Below are 18037 nucleotides of genomic sequence, written 5' to 3' on the forward strand. Positions count from 1 at the left end.
AGGAAGGAGCAATCAGACCGCTCTGTATATTCTCTTCTAGGTATTCTTTGAGGATCTTCTTCTCAAGCTCAGTAAGAGAATACATTCTCCCAAAGGGAACTACAGCATTGGTTTCTAAAGGAATGCCACAATCATATTCTCTCTGAGGCGGAAGTATTGGTTTATCAGGTTTTTGAAAGATGTCAGCATATTCCAGATAATGACTAAGTACTCCTTGAAGGAGGTTGATGGAACAGTTTACTTTAGTTGAAAACATTTTCTTCGGTGACCAATATGTTCCTGCTGAGTAACAGTGTTATTGACAAAATTGGGAGGACAGAGAAATGGTTCTAGTGTCCCAATTAATATAGGGATTGTGCCGGGTGAGACATGGGATACCTAGAATCATGATGTGATTCGGTGAAGAGATCAAATCAAAAGAAACATATTCCTGATGTTTCCCAAATTGTAGACACAGGGTAGGAGTGATATTAGTAACAGGACCAGAAGCTAACAGAGAACCATCCACTGTATGGACTTGTTCTGGTATGTCCTTGGGTACCCAAAGAATCTTCCTTTCCATACTCATGTTTTATCTAAGTAGATACCACTGGCCCCACGATCCAACAAGGTTAAAGCTTTTTCTTCTCGACCATCAGCTAATTGTAAGGAGATAGGTAAAAGAAAAAGAGCTGTTATTTCTTCTCTGGAAGAACAGACGGAAGGTATCTCAGAATATCCCACCCTCTCCCTTCTCACAGGGGACGGGAGCTTGCGTTTCCCAAGGGCCTCGTCTGACGAACGGGATAAGCACGAATTAGATGACCAGAAGCACCACAATAAAAACATATGCAGTCATTATGAACACGGCGGTAAACACCGCTGACAGCCGTGGTGACGGTGAACAGAAGACCGCAATTGGCAGTGAATAGAAACCCGCCATATAATTAACCAAAATTCAGAAACCACCAAAAATCACCAGTCCACCAGTCACCGCCAGGACCTTGTCGGTGGAAATGCTGGACCTCCCACCCCGGCACCGCCGAGCACACCCACATCCAGCCCTGCAAATAATGATGCACAAATCACCTTGCGCGGTCAGTGGAAGCCGAACGACCATTGGCGGTGCAGACCGCCACGGGCGGCAAGTGGACCCAACAGCCAGAAGTGCACACATTGGATAAGCTAGAAACCCACACACCTGACGTACATTCACAGCACCATAAAACACTTAAGGACACACCCCACAATCCTTTGCAACAAAACTAGGCCAACAAAGCCTCCTACCCCTGCAAGGATTCACGAAGTCACTACACTACCCACAATGCACCTCCACATCCAAAGCAAAGTGCAGTGCAAACCTCACAGAGGCAGCCTGCATGGCCCCAAAGTGTAACACCTGCACAAAACAGCCCAGCCCTGTGCACCCCATCCGTTCTTGCATTTGTACCAGACATGTCTATTTCCCCCAACAGGCACCACCACCCATGCCACCCTGACGGACAGGACCCCCCAAGGAGACAGAGGCACCTCACATAACACTACGGATGGAACTGTGGACACTGATAAGCAGGCTCGCCCCTCACACAGTCCTGGACTGTCACCATCCAGCAGCCCCACCCACGATACCACTGACACCCCTACCATCTGAGCAAGAACAGCAACCCAGGGCAACCGCTCACACACCTGTGTATCCAGGCCACAGACTGGTGGAACACAGGTACAGAGGCCACAGTCATCCCCTACCAACAGGCAGGAAGACGATGGTCCCAGTACAAGTGGTAATGCCAGACCTGTGCAGGGGACACAGGCACAGGGGACTAGGGAGGGCCTCAGTGGGCCAGGGGGGAGGCCACAGGATGGATGCTGCAACCCAGAAGGTGATCTCTGAGGTCCTGGGGACTTACCAGAGTACCCATGACAGATTGGCCCAGATAGTATCTACCCTGGAGCATAGTCAGAGGATGCTGCAGGAACACCACCAAGAGTTCATGGAGCAGTGGAAACTGCACAACGCCACAATGGCCAGCATAGCAGGAGCACTGCTGCAGCTTGTACAAACCCAATCTGAGAACCACACAGGACAGGAGGCCCCCACTACAGCACAGGAGACAGACCAGACAATGACAGCATCAGCAGCAACATTCCACGAACTACCCTCAGAGGAAACACAAGGAACAACCATGTCATCCCCTATGGGTCAATAGCAGGCACACAAACGGACCCTCAGGCCAAGATATGGGACTAGAACCCCTGCCAAAACCAAGGCCCCCACCAAGAAGTGACTCTGCAACAATCTGCTCACCAACCATTTCACACAATCAACCACCAAGCAGTGCTAACAATCAATAAGAACTCATGTAAGCATTGATGGACTCATCAATACTTACAACAAGCCTGCCACCATGTTGGCATTGAGGACAACCACCCATGACCAACTGCCATCTCTGTAATTTGCACTATTCACTCCCTGCACCAAATAAAACACATATCACACCTGTAACACTGTCCCCTGTCATAACGTGTGAACAAAGCGAAGTATGGATCCAACTGGCTGATAACTACTTTATTTGAACCTGTGTAGCATGTAAGTACACACTCACCTTACATGTTGTTGTGCCTAAATGTTGTAACAAAAAGAACAACTAAATTGTATTATGTCCCATGCAGACCTGGACACACTTGCAATTAGTAGATTCAAGCACCCTCTAGATGACAAAGCACACTGACAGTATATTTCACAAACATCAATGTCAGCCCTTAGTCCCAGATAGTTACCGTATGTAGAGTTGTATCAGTTGGGTCCTGGAATTGACATCTTCCCCTTCCTCATCATCACCATCACTCGCGTTCCCTCTCTGAGGAACCTGGTCAGGATATGCAGCACCATCCACCTCCAAGAGGGGGATAGAATTTCTCACAGCTATGATGTGCAGCATGCAGCTGGCCACCACTATTCTACACACCTTTTCAGGCCCATAGGCCAGGGAACCCCCAGAGATATGTAGACAACGAAATCTAGCCTTCAGGAGACCTATTGTGTGCTCCATTGCCCTCCTAGTACGTCCATGGGCCTCATTGTAATTCCTCTCTGCATCTGTCCCAGGATTCCTCACTGGTGTCAGGAGCCAACCCAATTTGGGATAGCCAGAATCACCTAGAAAAAGGTGCAAAACAGATCAGTTATTGTCAAGCCCCTGAGTCAGACTGCCTGGCTGTCTGCTACGTGGCAGTTAGTGACAGAAACACCTACCTATGATCCACCCTCTTGTAGTTGTTCCATCTTGTGTGGCATACTACTGTTCCTCAGCACAAAGGAATCATGGACTGAACCGGGAACATGGCATTCACATGTGAGATGTACTGGTCTGCATACCACTTGAATGTTCATGGAGTGAAAGTTCTTTCCTTTTCTGTACACCTGTTCACTGACTCTTGGGGGTATTATAGGTATGTGGGTGCCATTGGTGGCACCTGTCACATGGGGTATGTTTGCACACGCATAGAAGTCAGACTTGATGGCAGGGAGGTTAGTACTTTGGGGAAACCTCACATAGGACTGAAGGTGCCGTACAAATGCATTCAGAAATCTTGTTAGTATCATGCTGAACATTTGCTGTGAAAATCCAGCACCCATGCCCACTGTCACTTGAAATGAGCCAGTTGCCAGGAAATGGAGTGCAGAAAGCACCTGCACTTCAGTAGGGATGGCATGCTGATTATGATTTGCTGGAGTCAGTGCAGGATCCAGTAATGCACAAAGTTCCAGAATAGTTGCACGGGTGAGTTTGTAATTGATTATGATGTGACGTTCCACCACGGTCCGCAAATCAACAAGTGGTCTGTACACCGATGGGGCTCTTCCTCGCCACAAGGGTTGGTACCTAGGAGGGATTTGAAAGACGTGTGAGGAATTCACATACATATGCACACATTGTCATTCATTGAGCACTACTGACTTGATTGTAGGGACTCAAATGCTCAATGGTTTTAACAGAATTTCATCTAGACCATGGTGATTGAACAGGGTTTGTCATGTGTGGTATTGTTAATGGTCACATGAATATGTGTGTTAGGTGAACAATAGGGCCTGCATTGTGCAGATATCATTTTTATTAATGCGTAGTTAAGGCCAAAATGTCTGCCACCTGTAATCCAGAACTGTCGTGGTGGAAGTGACCTCATACCGCTAGCGGTTGACGTAACAGCGTAAGGCGGTGTTTACTGCCATTCGCAAAGTCATTGGTTAACATGGATGCCAATGGGGAATCCTGGCGTATCATGATCACCGCCAGCGGTGACGGTGCACACCGCCGCAGTACGTACGCAAATTTGTCACCCCAACTTCACTTGACTCCCTGATCTCGTGCATGCAGGTACTCCACTGAGTGTACTGCTGTGTCCTGCCTCTGGTCATGGATGTGGCTCGTGTTGCAGGGTAAAGGGAATTGGAGAGGCTAGTGGACAGGGTCCTGCCCCTGTACGCCAAGCTCTACGGATAGCCAGAGGTACAGGTGAGTCAGGGGTTTGGGGACAATGGTTGTGTGTAATGGATGGTGTTGGAAGTACATATGTGTGCACCTCTGACCCTGCATGGGCCATGGTTCATGACATGCTGCATGCGTATGTCCTGTAAGTCTGTTAGTACTATCCATCCCATGGTGGATGTATAGCCAGCTGTACATATTTTCCAAGTGCCTGACCTCTGTGTTACATTTCTGTGTGTCCCTTTTAGGTTAGCCTCCACCAGAAGAGGGCACTTTGGCATGCCATCGCCAAGGAGGTGCATACCCTGGGGGTCTACAACCGGCAGAGCACCCACTGCAGGAGGAGGTGGGAGGACCTGCGGTGCTGGGCGAGGAAAAATCTGTGAGGCCCAGCTGGGGAAGTCCATCCAACGGGGAAGGGGTGCCCGTCAGGCACTGGCCCCCCTCATGCCACGCATCCTGGCAGTGGCATACCCAGACCTAGAGGGGCACTTGAAGGCTGCACAGCAGTCACAAGGGGGTGAGTACAGATATCACAATCTTAACCCTTGATGGATTTCTGTGTGTGCATTAGGGATTATGATGCTTAGTTGCAGGGACTCTGACTGATGTCCATCTACATGATGGTCATAGTAGGGTGTAGAGGTGTTTGGGTCAGGTCTCCTATACGTCGGCTCCTTAGGTAGTTCAGGGGATGGGTGTTGAGCAGGCTTCTGGTCACTAGTCAGGGCCATGGGCATAGTGGAATGTGCTGCCTGTTGGAGGGTCTTCTGGCTGGGTGTATGTATGGCCACTATGTTCACTCCTTTCAGCTATTTACAAGTGTCTCTCCTGTTTTGTCTCCCCATCCGTGTTCTCTTGTGTTGTTTGTGTACATCAGCATCATCTGGCGAGGGAGCTGAGGCACCAGCGAATGGGGATGCAGCAGCCCACGGATCCTCGGAGGCAGAGTCATCCGACGCCGAGGGAACCAGTGGGTTGGAGGGCGAAGGGAGTACCACAGGGGAGGCTACTACCACTGGAGGTAGTGACTCTGATACCTCCTCCGATGGGGGTTCCCAGGCTGTGGCGTACCCTAGTGGGCACACCCCTACAGTATCATCTTACGCCACCCCCAATGCCATCACCGCCCGCCATTTGCTCCCCACCGAGTTGCCCGTGCCCACTCACCCATAAGGGTGGGCATCTCCTTTGCCCCAGGCACCTCCTCCCCCACTCCAGTAAGCCCTGCTGCCCTCACGGAGGAGGCTATTGACCTCCTGAGAACCATCTCTGTAAGGCAGACAACCATCGTCATTGCAATCCAGGGTCTAGCATCAGAGATGCAGCAGACCAATGCCTATCTGGATGGCATTCACAGTGCTGTGTCTGGCCTACAGAGATCTTTTCAGGCTCTGGCCTCCTCTTTGACGGAAGCCAGTTTCCCTTATCATATCATCCCCCCCTCCAACCTCCTTTACCCCTTCCAGCACCCCACTCCCTTCACCCGTCCAAAGCACACAATCTGATACTCAGGCAAGCACCTCAACACACAAGAAGCACACTTCAAAAGAAAAGCACCACACCTCCTACCACAAGCATTCACACAGCCAACATACACATGCACACACAGTAACATCCACTTCCCCAAGTGCTCCCACCTCTTCCGCCTCCCTGTCTGTGCTCTCCACATGCACACCCCCAGGCACTGCACCTTCAGCCACTGTGCCTGAGCCTATTTCTGCACTCACTACAATAGCAGACGTCCAGGCATGTACCTCAGACACCACACCTGCACTCACCACAACTACTGTAGTTGACACATGCAGCACACTCACCAGACTTGCAGACACCCACACAACATACATCCACACTGGCAGCCTGTCTTCTCCCACTGTGTCCACCGCCTCCTCCAAAAACACACAAACGCACCAATACACCCACCGTCACACATCCACCACACCTCAGCATACTGTCCAGTCACCTGCCCCCACAACACGCACCCTTACACCACTTACGTCCACACCCTGTTCCTCCACTCCGACGCCCTCCTCCAGGCCCAAACCAATTGCTCCCCAAAAACGTTTTTTCTCCCATGCTGACCTCTTCCAACCCACTGGCCCACCCCGTCTTGTCCCTAAACTTGCGCACCTCCTTGCCCTTTCCACTCCTTCCTCTTCACAGCCCGCCCCTGTCCGCCCTTCACATTCCCAAGGCCCTTCCCCAGAGAGGAAGAGGCCCCTTGCAGAGCCAATTCTATCTGGCTCCACCCGCTCAAAGCACACACCCCCACCTTCTAAGGCCAAACTCAACCCCCTTCCACCTCCCAAACACAAATCCAAGCCCCACCCCTGTCGCAAATACCCACCCCCACCACCCCTTGCCCCTGTTCCCTGAGGTGCCTGGATGCCCAATTGTTGTCCCATACGGTGGAATACCGTAGCACTTTTGGGAGTCAAGTTGGGGCCATTGTAGCCCAAAAACGTCTGCCACTATGGACTGGCCATTGGCCTTACTGTGAATAGTTAGCTCTGTGAGCTGCATTAAAAGTTTATGTGTGGCCCGTGTTTTGACAACACACTCTTGAACCCTGGTCTCTCGTTTCATTGTTTGTGGGTGTGGGGCATTTCTAGGTACTATGGTCAGGTTGGATTTGCCTTGTGTCAGGTAAGTACCTCTTGCTGTGGGGTGTATAGGTTGTGCTGCTGTGAAGGGTTGTGGGAGCGGTGCAGGGTGGGTGGAGTGGTTGGGCATATAACTGTGCCCGTTCCTCCCTTGTTTCATAGGTTGCAGTACTTACTTTCATCATCTTCGTCAGCGATCTCGGTCGTGGAGGTATATGGCAAGAAGCAGGGCTGGCCTGATCTGCAGCTCACTATCCATGTATGCTTCGGCGTGTTGTCAGAGCCTCCGGTGAGTGTTTCCTTATATTGGGTTTGTTTCTGCCTGGCTTTACGTGGCGGTGGTTCCCGGCCTGGAACTGACTGCAGTCTAGTCGTTCATTATTTGATGTGCGGGTTGGGCCTTTCCATCAGCATTTGGGCGGACTCTGCCCTCATTGTCGGCACTCCTCTACTGGTGGTGGGTGGTTTTCAGGATGCCTGTGTTTCAGTTGGTTCATTATTTGGCGGTCCGGACTGCTCCTCTGTTGGTGGTTTCTACCGCCGGCGGAGCGGTGTTTCCCGCCGTGTTCATAATGAGAGCCATAGTCCCTTCCTTCCTCTAGTCTCACGTTTGCTAGTCGATAAAGGTCCGGGAGCCATGTCAAGTTTGCATAGGTTCCTCATCGGTAGTTCCTCTAGTTTCAGGACGAGTTTCTTCAGAATGATGAGGAGGTGCACGTGTACTTACTGAAGATGGCATAGGTTTTTTTTTTCTTTTCCATCCTGCGTTTGTGAAGACGATATTCTATGGCGAGAGTTAAGTCCATCAAACTCTGGAGATGCTCTACTCTAGCAGAATGCACTAATTTGTCTTTGATCTCCTCCCGCAGTCCTCTTTGATAAGAGTAACAAGGGTACGTTCTACCCAAACGGTTTCCACGGCCAGTTGTCTAAACCGTGTGATGTATTGTAAGACATCCTGACTCCCTTGTAGGATGTCACATAAGGCTTCTTCTGCAGAAGTTTCAAGTCCAGGACGCTCAAACATTTGCTTAAAGGCAGCGATGAAGGCAGGAAAATTAGACAGACAGGAATCATTGGAGGTTACCAGAGGAGTTGCCCAGGCTAAAGCCAGACCTGACAGGGCACTGATTAGGTATCCGATCTTGGTCTTGTCTTGCGTGAATTGTGACAGTCTAAACGCAAAATAAACTGTTAGGGCATCTAGGAATTCTCGTAATTTGTTAGGATCCCCAGAAAAACAGGGTGTAGAGGCAGAAGCCTTAGGAACATCAGTGGTCCTGTAAGTTGAGGCTTGGCATAAGGTCGCGCTTTTGTTTCGTAGCTGTTGTAGTTCCTGGTCTTGTTGTTGGATATTCAGGAGCAAGGACTGGTTTGCTTGTTCTGTACTTGTCGAGGGGTCCTCCATGGTGCTGGGCCATGACCGGTGTTTTGGGCATTGCAATCTGTCAGGTTTTATCTTTGGCTTACTGTCCAGGCCAGAGGGAGATGGCGTGCGGCCTCGGTTCTTGCAGGTCCGGCTCTGGCCGAGGTAGGGGCGACCCCTTCCGGTAGCCATGGTGCTGTTGACAGTTATACGCTACTACAGTCCGTTCCCTCCAGAAGGAGTCCCAGAGGAAAAACCCCATAGGGAAAAAACCTCCGGACAGGAACTCCCTGGAAGAAAAGGAGGACACAAGGAAAACACAGGAAGAACAGGAAAAAACAGGAGCCAAAACTGGATTCCAAATAGAAGACCAGCTGGAGCGTGACCACCACAGGAGAAGTGTTGCAACGCAAAGAGGAGAGAATTCAATCCCCTTATATACCCTTAGACAGGAAGTGACAAACAGGAAGATGAAAAATGGCCATCCAGGATTGGGAAGGGGTAATAGGACTAGATAGGAAAAGCACCATAGTAAGACGGGAAGCAGGTGCAAGCAGGGAACCAGAGAAGATAAAGGTATGCTGGGGGAAACAGGAAAAAAAGGCTTCCTGAAGAAAGAGAAGAAGGAGAAAGCCAAGTAGTGGGCACCAGGTGAGTGGAAGGCCGAGGAGGGGGCCCGCGGGCCTTCAAATAAAATATGCGCACCGCGCACAATGTGGGGCGAGAACCGAAGCCCAGTTCTGGGCTCCCGTCCCCACTGCAGCACAGAGGACGGCGAAAGGCCAGAAGAAAGTTCCGCAGTGGGCCCCATGGTCCGTAAAATGGACCGCAGCCCCGACTGTGGCCCGACCAAGCGCTGCTGAGGGTCCCCGCAACGCAACATGATGCTTTTGACAACTGATGCCGGAAGAAGGTGACCGCCCTACCTGATGAATTATTATTGTCTGCTGTCCCATGAGCAGAGATATACCTAAATGTGGTTTCTTGTTTCCTTTTCAGTTAGATAACAACACCAGCATCATTTTTATAGTGAGTTCCCCTAGTTTAGATATTTTCTAAATTATTTTTGTCTTTCTTTTACTTTTTCTTTTGTCCGCGTGTGTTAGCCTCCTCCCACAAATGCAAATCCAAATTCATGTTAGTGACAGGCATGGGTCAGCCATGAAACATGACATAAAATGCGAAACTTTACTTTGATGATTTACTGATGTAATTTTCATCTGCTTTGAAAACTAATCATGATGTGCATATTGTATTGGTGCAAATGTATATCATTCTTCTGGATTGTCTACAGTGGTGATGTTCAGTAGGCAAAATCATTTTGGACATTTTGGTCAGCCTATGGTTTTCATGTATGTTTATAATTTCGTTGTGTGCACCATTTATGTGATATTTATTTTGGAATTGTAATAAAGATTTGCAACTTTGTTCAGTTTGGAGATTAATTTAGTGGTAAATTGTTCATGGGGTCTAAAATTGTTTATGATTTATGACATTGATTTGTGATTGAATGATTCTGACTACTGCACTCTTTGCAAAGTCCAAAGATCTAGTTGACCTCGAGAGGTGAGAATATTGATGGTGTCTAACCTGCGTGTGGTGGTTTATGAACCAGAAGTGGGAAGAAAATCTTCCCGGCCCATTGCGCCAACAAGATGTTGGTGGTCCCACAGGCAAAAGTCCATCCAAGTTTCACCAACTCGCCAGGAATGTCCAGCTGCATCAGCAGCACCATTGGAAATAGTGGCTGGAGGAGGGTCTCCAGCCAGCCTTACCCCCAAGCAGATTATGATGTTTCTTACCAACAAGCCAACTGTGGCGGGCTAAACTCCACACCTGAGTTGGCAGAGAAATTAGGTAAAAACTTCCCTTTTTTCATGATTCAACTTTGTTTTTGACTGGACACAACAGGACAAGCCCTTCCGTCGCTGCTGCTACTGGACCACAGAGAAAACACAACCCCCGTCACCGGACTAGAAATTAGGGAACCCGCATTTCCTGTGTACGTTGTATGGTCACTTCACATAAGCACAGGACCCCTGCAGCCATAAATATGTCACAGTATTTTTTTTTAATTACACTGGCATGCCTATGTCGAGAACACGATTGTGTCAGACATGGATGCAGACACTGGTACAAGACACATATCGCACAAACACAAATTTCAGTTTGGTGTTAGCATTCATAGCCAAATGAATGCTGGCACCACATAAATGTCACAATCACACTTGTGAACTATGTCCATGTGTATACATTGAAGGGGACTTGTAATGTTGTGCTAACAGTTGTGTATGTGAGTCAGTACATCTATGTGTGTGTGTGTGTGTATGTGTGTGTGTGTGTGTGTGTGTGAGAGAATCGATTAGCTGTTTGAGGTGAAGGGAGCTGTAGTGGGTGCTGTGATTGTGTCAGTTTGTGTGCCACTTGCGTATGTGTCTGCTATTGTGTATGTTTGGTTGTGTGTTGTGTTGCTGTGTGTGACATTCAAATGAGTGTCACTGTTGTTTGGCGATTGTTGTCATGATGTGTGTAGTTATACTATGTGTTAGAAATAGGGTCTTTGGTTGGCAGTCAGGTTACCCCCTGTCCAAGCAAGGACCCTCACTCTAGTCAGGGTAAAAGAAAATCACTCTCAGCTAACCCCTGCTTACCCCCTTGGTAGCTTGGCAGAGCAGTAGGCTTAACTTCAGAGTGTGAGGTGTAAAGTTTTTGTACCAACACACACAGTAACTTAATGAAAACACTACAAAATGACACAACACAGGTTTAGAAAAATAGGAAATATTTATCTAAACAAAACAAGACCAAAACGACAAAAGTCCACAATACACAAGTCAAGTTACTAATAAAAATGCAAAAAGAGTCTATGTAGTTTCAAACACACACTAACGCTGTTAGAGTGAAAAAGTACCTTGAGTGCTTCAAAAATAACCCCTGCACGGGCGAGTGCACATCAAAAAGGGCCTGCGATGCGTTGATTCCACTCACGAGCGGGACCTTGCGTCGTTTCTCCTTTCGCCGGGTCAAGCGCGTCGTTTCTTCTCTTCACAGCAGAGCGATGCATCGATGAGGCCAGCACCCTCGGGTCCAGGCAGTCCTTGCATTGTTTTTCCACGCCCAGCAGTACTTGAGTCGGAAATCCAGCCGCACGATGATCCGAAAACCCTGCAGTGTGGGTTGTGATCTCCCAGCCTCCCTCAGCGATGCTGCGCGTTGTTTCTCCCGCTCCATGCGTCAATTCTTCGGTGGCGTTTCCTGCGAGCATCGATTCTCAGCTGCGGAGCCGGCGGCCCATCGTTTCTTCAGCCACAGATCGGAGTTGTGTCGATCTTTTCCCCGCACGGCGCTCTGTGCGTGGATTTCCTTGTCTTAAGGCTGCCAGCTTCTCCTTTCAGGGTCCCAGGAACTGGATGGGTACCACAGGGCAGAGTAGGAGTCTCTCCAGAGATTCCAGGTCCTTGCAGAGAGAAGTCTTTGCTGTCCCTGAGACTTCAAACAACAGGAGGCAAGCTCTAAATCAAGCCCTTGGAGATTTCTTCTCAAGATGGAAGGCACACAAAGGCCAGTCTTTGCCCTCTTACACTGGCAGAAGCAGCGATAGCTCCACAAAGCACAGTCACAGGCAGGGCAGGTCTTCTTCCTCAGCTCTTCAGCTCTTCTCCAGGCAGAGGTTCCTCTAGTTTCCAGAAGGGTTTCTAAAGTCTGTGGTTTTGGGTGCCCTTCTCATACCCAATTTCTCCTTTGAACTAGGCCTACTTCAAAGTAAAGTCTCATTTGAATGTGAAATCCTGCCTTGCCAGGCCAGGCCCCAGACACTCACCAGGGGGTTGCTGACTGCATTGTGTGAGGACAGGCACAGCCCTTTTAGGTGTAAGTGACCTCTCCTCCATTCCCTCCTAGCACAGATAGCTCATCAGGAAATGCATACTACATCCCAGCTCCCTTTGTGTCACTGTCTAGTGTGAGGCGCAAACAGCCCAACTGTCAAACTGACCCAGACAGGGAATCCATAGACAGGCAGAGTCACAGAAATGGTATAAGCAAGAAAATGCTCACTTTCTAAAAGTGGCATTTTCAAACACACAATCTTAAAATCAACTTTACTAAAAGATGTATTTTTAAATTGTGAGCTCAGAGACCCAAAACTCCACATGTCCATCTGCTCCCAAAGGAAATCTACACTTTAATCAGATTTAAAGGTAGCCCCCATATTAACCTATGAGAGGGACTGGCCTTGTAACAGTGAAAAACAAATTTAGCAATATTTCACTGTCAGGACATATAAAACACATCACTCTATGTCCTACCTTAACCATGCACTGCACCATGCCCCTGGGGCTACCTAGGGCCTACATTAGGGGTGTCTGACATGAAAGAAAAGGGAAGGTTTAGGCCTGACAAGTAGGTACACTTGCCAAGTCGAATCTACAATTAAAAACTGCACACAGAGACACTGCAGTGGCAGGTCTGAGACATGATTACAGAGCTACATATGTGGGTGGCACAACCAGTGCTGCAGGCCCACTAGTCGCATTTTGATTTACAGGCCCTGGGCACCTCTAGTGCACTTTACTAGGGACTTACTAGTAAATCAAATATGCCAATCATGGATAAACCAATCAACAACACAATTTACACAGAGAGCATATGCAATTTAGCAATTGTTAGTAGTGATATAGTCCTCAGAGTTCAAAAACCAGCAGCAACAGGTCAGAACAAATAGGAGGCAGGAGGCAAAAAAATTGGGGATGACCCTGCATAGGCAAAAAAGTCTAACAATATTGTGTGAGCGTGTTTGTGTAGATGAGTGTGTAGTTGTGTTGGTTGTCGTGGTAGTGTTGTGTGTGGGTGTAGTGTCGGTAGTCTGTGTGTGTTGTGTCATGGATGTATGGCATTGTATTTTTGGCATGTACATGTTGTGTTGTGGTTGAATGGTAATGTAAAATAGTGTATATGTGGTGTGTTGTGTAGTGTATTGTGCAGGGGACAAATATAGCTAAGTTACAGTGTGTGTTTGTGATTTACCTCTCTTTTACAGCCACTGCCATTGTACGATGTCCAGTGGGTCCCACGACGTCCTCTCTCCATCAGTAATTTGCAGAAGTACACCGCCTGTAGAAATGTAACATCTAAATAGGATCAGGAGGAGCCCACCACCATGACGGCTAGGAAGAGCACCCCTGTCATGGCGGTCGGCGGCTCAGCTGCTATACATCTAAGGACGGCAGTCAGAACATCATCTGCTTGATGGAGTACTCAGGTCTGCTGCCACGACGGAGTGCAGTAATAACGGCAAGATCTAAATAAGGGCTGTTAGCACGTCAGACCTTAATAAGTAAACTTACAAGGGGACGCGAATAGGTCGAAGAACCTTTTAACCCGCATTTAAGATGTTCCCACCATAACTCCAGTACATGTAGATTAATAATCAATACCTAGTCAATAACAATAATAATCAATGATGATCAATAGAACTAGTAATCAGTTGGAGTCAGTAATTGTCACACACCATGACTTTTCAGTCATGAATAACCACACCTTTCAGTAAAAGTTAGAATATTTATTTCCCTATATTAAAAATGCTAATGTTATGTAAGATAATCCCAAAATCAAATGCTAAACATACAGAAACAACACTGGCTGTCCCAACCAGTGAAAGAAGCATAATTTAATCAAAGCGTGAGCCACTACACAGTCTAAAGATACAGTGCAAATTATTAACAGGAACAATTGTGCAAACAATATCACGTACATTTCGATTCAGTAAAGAAAAGACATCAAACGTTACTCCATATAGTGAACTTCATTAGTGAGGAATCATATCTAACACCAGATTAGCATTAGCATGTTGGGCTTCATGCAAAACATTGTAATCAACACAAATTTAGAAAACATCTAAATATGGCTCAATCAAAATAGTGCGGTTGACACCTAGAAAGAAAAAGCAAATAGTCTTAAGAAACACATCAGTAATAATCTACCTCTCCTCAAATGGATCGGCAGGCTAAGATAGTCTTTGTCATCAGGACATGAGTTCAGTCAACAAGGCATCAGGATTCAGCATCAAAGTTTAGGAAAGGCAAAGTCTTTAAGTAGGAAAGTTAAGCACTTCTCTTGTCAAGAAGCTCAAGAAAGTAATGGCCTTTGGACCAGAAAGAAAATGGGAAAATGTGCTGTCTTCCATCAGTGCAGTCCGGCTAAGTTAGATTTCCTCAAACTACTTCCCAAGTCCCTATTGGTCAAGGGATCACATGTTCACACTTTGTCCAATAAAACTAAAATATCAAATCTATAATTTCTAATAGTACTCGGTTCACATGTCGTTGATTGGCTCCTCTTGTAATGTCCTCATCATCCAGCTCATCAGGTAACAATGTTGTTGCAGCTTGTATTCCAGTCAGTGTCTCCATTGTTCTCCTCCTGAGAAAGTCAGTCTTACACACATTACACTGATATTGTTACATTTAGTAAGTACACTGTCTTCTAGCAAGCGGTTCTCATTAGAAAGTCTTTTAGCTACAGGCACATTTAGTCAGCACAGTGGAAAATTGCAATTTTAATTCTCTGAGCAAACATTTTATTAATCGGTTTAGAAATACAGCTTGACCTGAGGCCGTGCAACTAGGCCAAGACCTCCGCTAAGTTAAGGCCTACAACTAATTCATAATGCATAACCCTCAATATGATGTATTACTACATTAATCAAACATAAGCTCCAGGTTTCATATTAATAAGCCATTAATAAGTACATTTCGTGAACATTGACGGCCAGTCACGTGGACACATTTTCAAATGTGTGCATTATTTTTCTCTATATTAATACATTTTCAACGCAAATCCATTACTCAGAATACATGAATATTCATTAATATTTTATTAAAACACCTGCTTTAGCAGGCCCAAAGTGGTATTTAGAACCTGGTGCTCCTTGCACTCAACAAGTGCCCTCTGACACATACCTCTTGATAAATTCTGATGATTCCTTCATTTCTTCATCGGGGAGCCATGTACTGGAATAAGTTTCTGATGCCACAGGCAACAAAGAATTCCTCAACCTGACCTAAAATCACCCCCTCCGTACTAGAATTATACAGCACAGAAATCCTCATTATGCAACAGTTATCTAAATAATGCAGTATACCCTGGCAGTATTATTTTCATAGATTTGAGTTCGAAAAAATATTTTTGGTGAAATTTTGAAAATCATGTGGCACATGTATGTGGCGAATGCATTAAATCTATAACTATGCGGTAAACACTGCAGTCACTGAATTCTATAAATCCATTCACTTCATTGCCCATTTGTTTATCAACAGTTTGTTCAAGAACCTAAACATTGTAACTACAATCAAAGTTCATTGTTACTTGCTCTTTGCAGAAAACAGGTTTTCCAAGCTAACTACTCTGAAAACATGTAACATAAAAAAAACATAACCAGTACCTTGTCCAATGTGGTTCTAAATTGCCATCTCTGGGTTCTGGTGATATGTGTGATGTACTGGACCATATTACACAAAAATGTATCATACAATCTCTCTATGGCAATATTGGACCATATTACACCATTACTCCTTCCATGTACACACATGGAGCATAGCATATTCCCTACTTCTAAACTTCTTGTTTATGACTAATTTATTTTATTTGAGGTAAGGTGCCTCTTTTATGGCCAGTCGGTGTGTGTGAGTTGTGAACAACTTTGCTTTGCCAAATCTGTGGCTTTCTTATTCAGATAGTCAGAGGCAAAAAGGCACTGTTTTTATTTAAATAAAAGTTGAGTTTGTTGGTGTAATATTCCATGCAACAACTGCTATCTTCCGCTTCAGAACCCAGCTAGGCGTTGCTTATGAAGAGTTGCCTGGTGTATGCATGAGGGAGTGCTTTAGTTGCTGCAAGTCTTGCCATTTTTTACATCCCTATGTACATATTTACAGGAACGTGGCCACCTTGTTGTCCGTTGGGGCGGGAATGTGGGAGGGTAACAATGTAAAAACTTAATTGAGATGGGGCCCCACATGACCAAGATAATGGCAGACCATCTAATCAGCTTAGATATGTATTGTTGGGATCAAGAGACATGTGTTATTATCTGCCATGTGGTCTCAGCCTGTATGCAGATTGATCCCTTGGTATTTTAAAGCAGACGTTTTCCACCTGAATGGATGGTCTCTCATTGATGCAACTGTACTATTATAAATACTGTTTAAGAGATTAACCTTCACAATACTGTAAGCCGTTACAATCCCAGCCCCGAGGGTAATCCTCCTGCCTCACAGTGCTTGCTTCAAAAGATCTGTTTCTAATCCTGGCTAGGGAAGCTCTCCAGCCAATTCAAGCACTGCTCTTATGCTTCATATAATACTAAGCAGCATAAAGCGGTGCTAGGATTACCTTGGGCATGCAAGCACAACGCTCCATTGAAGACCGATGTGGCTATGTCTTAGCTGATGCAGCTCCAGGGCAACCTTCATTGTGAAAGACTGAACTGTGCATATCAGGGTGGCCACAATAACAATACTGGCCAAACTGACATGCGCAGTTCAGTTTCAGCCTCAGCTCCTTGTCCAACCCACATCAAGCTCCTTAGCCTTGCTCCTTAAGGAAATTAAATGAATGGAGGTATGGCCCTACGTGGCTAATTTCAACTGTCAAAATTATCCTGGAAGATAGTGTCTTGCAGAGGTAGGGGGTCAAAGCCCCGGCACTCCTGTGAAGAAACTGCCACTGGTTAGGGGGTTTAGCAATTGCTAGGACTTCCAAGGCTAAAATCAATAGTAGTGGTGAACATGGGCACCGCCGTCTAGTGCCTCTAAAAATCACAAACTCTAGTGAGACATTGCCATTTCAGTTAACCACTGTTATCAGTGTAGTACATAGCATTTCAATTTCATCAGACATTTTTTTCCCAAGTCCCATTTGTAGGATTGTGGCTTATATTGGGTACCTGAGGGTACTTAGACCTTGTGCCAGGTCCAGTTATCCCTTATTAGTAGATTAGTAGTGTCCTAGCAGCTTAGGCTGATAGAGGTAGCTATAGCAGAGCAGCTTAGGCTGAACTAGGAGACATGTAAGGCTCCTACTATACCACTTATATCATATAATACTATATCACAAGAAACACAATACTCAGAGTTACTAAAAATAAAGGTACTTTATTTTAGTGACAATGTGCCAAAACTATCTCAGAGGATATACTCCCTTAGGAGGTAGGTAAAATACACAAAATATATACACAAACCAAAATCAGGTAAGTAAAACAGTCAGAAAGTAGTGCAAACACTGTAAAATACATTAGGATGCCATAGGCCTAGGGGCAACACAAACCATATACTAAGAAAGTGGAATGCAAACCACGAATGGACCCCTAGGCTAGTGTAGTGTGTAGAGGGTCTCTGAGAGTGTAAAAAAACACTAAGGGTGTCCAAGATACCCCACCCCAAGACCCTGAAAAGTTGGAGTAGAGTGATACTAATTCCCCTGAAACACACTAAACTCGTGATAGAGGATTCTGCAAAGACCACAACAGACTGCAAAGCACTGAAGATGGACTCCTGGACCTGAGGACATGTAAAGGAAGGGGACCAAGTCCAAGAGTCGCAAAA

This window comes from Pleurodeles waltl, chromosome 3_1 (assembly GCF_031143425.1).
Source record: "Pleurodeles waltl isolate 20211129_DDA chromosome 3_1, aPleWal1.hap1.20221129, whole genome shotgun sequence".
Lineage (NCBI taxonomy): Eukaryota > Metazoa > Chordata > Amphibia > Caudata > Salamandridae > Pleurodeles > Pleurodeles waltl.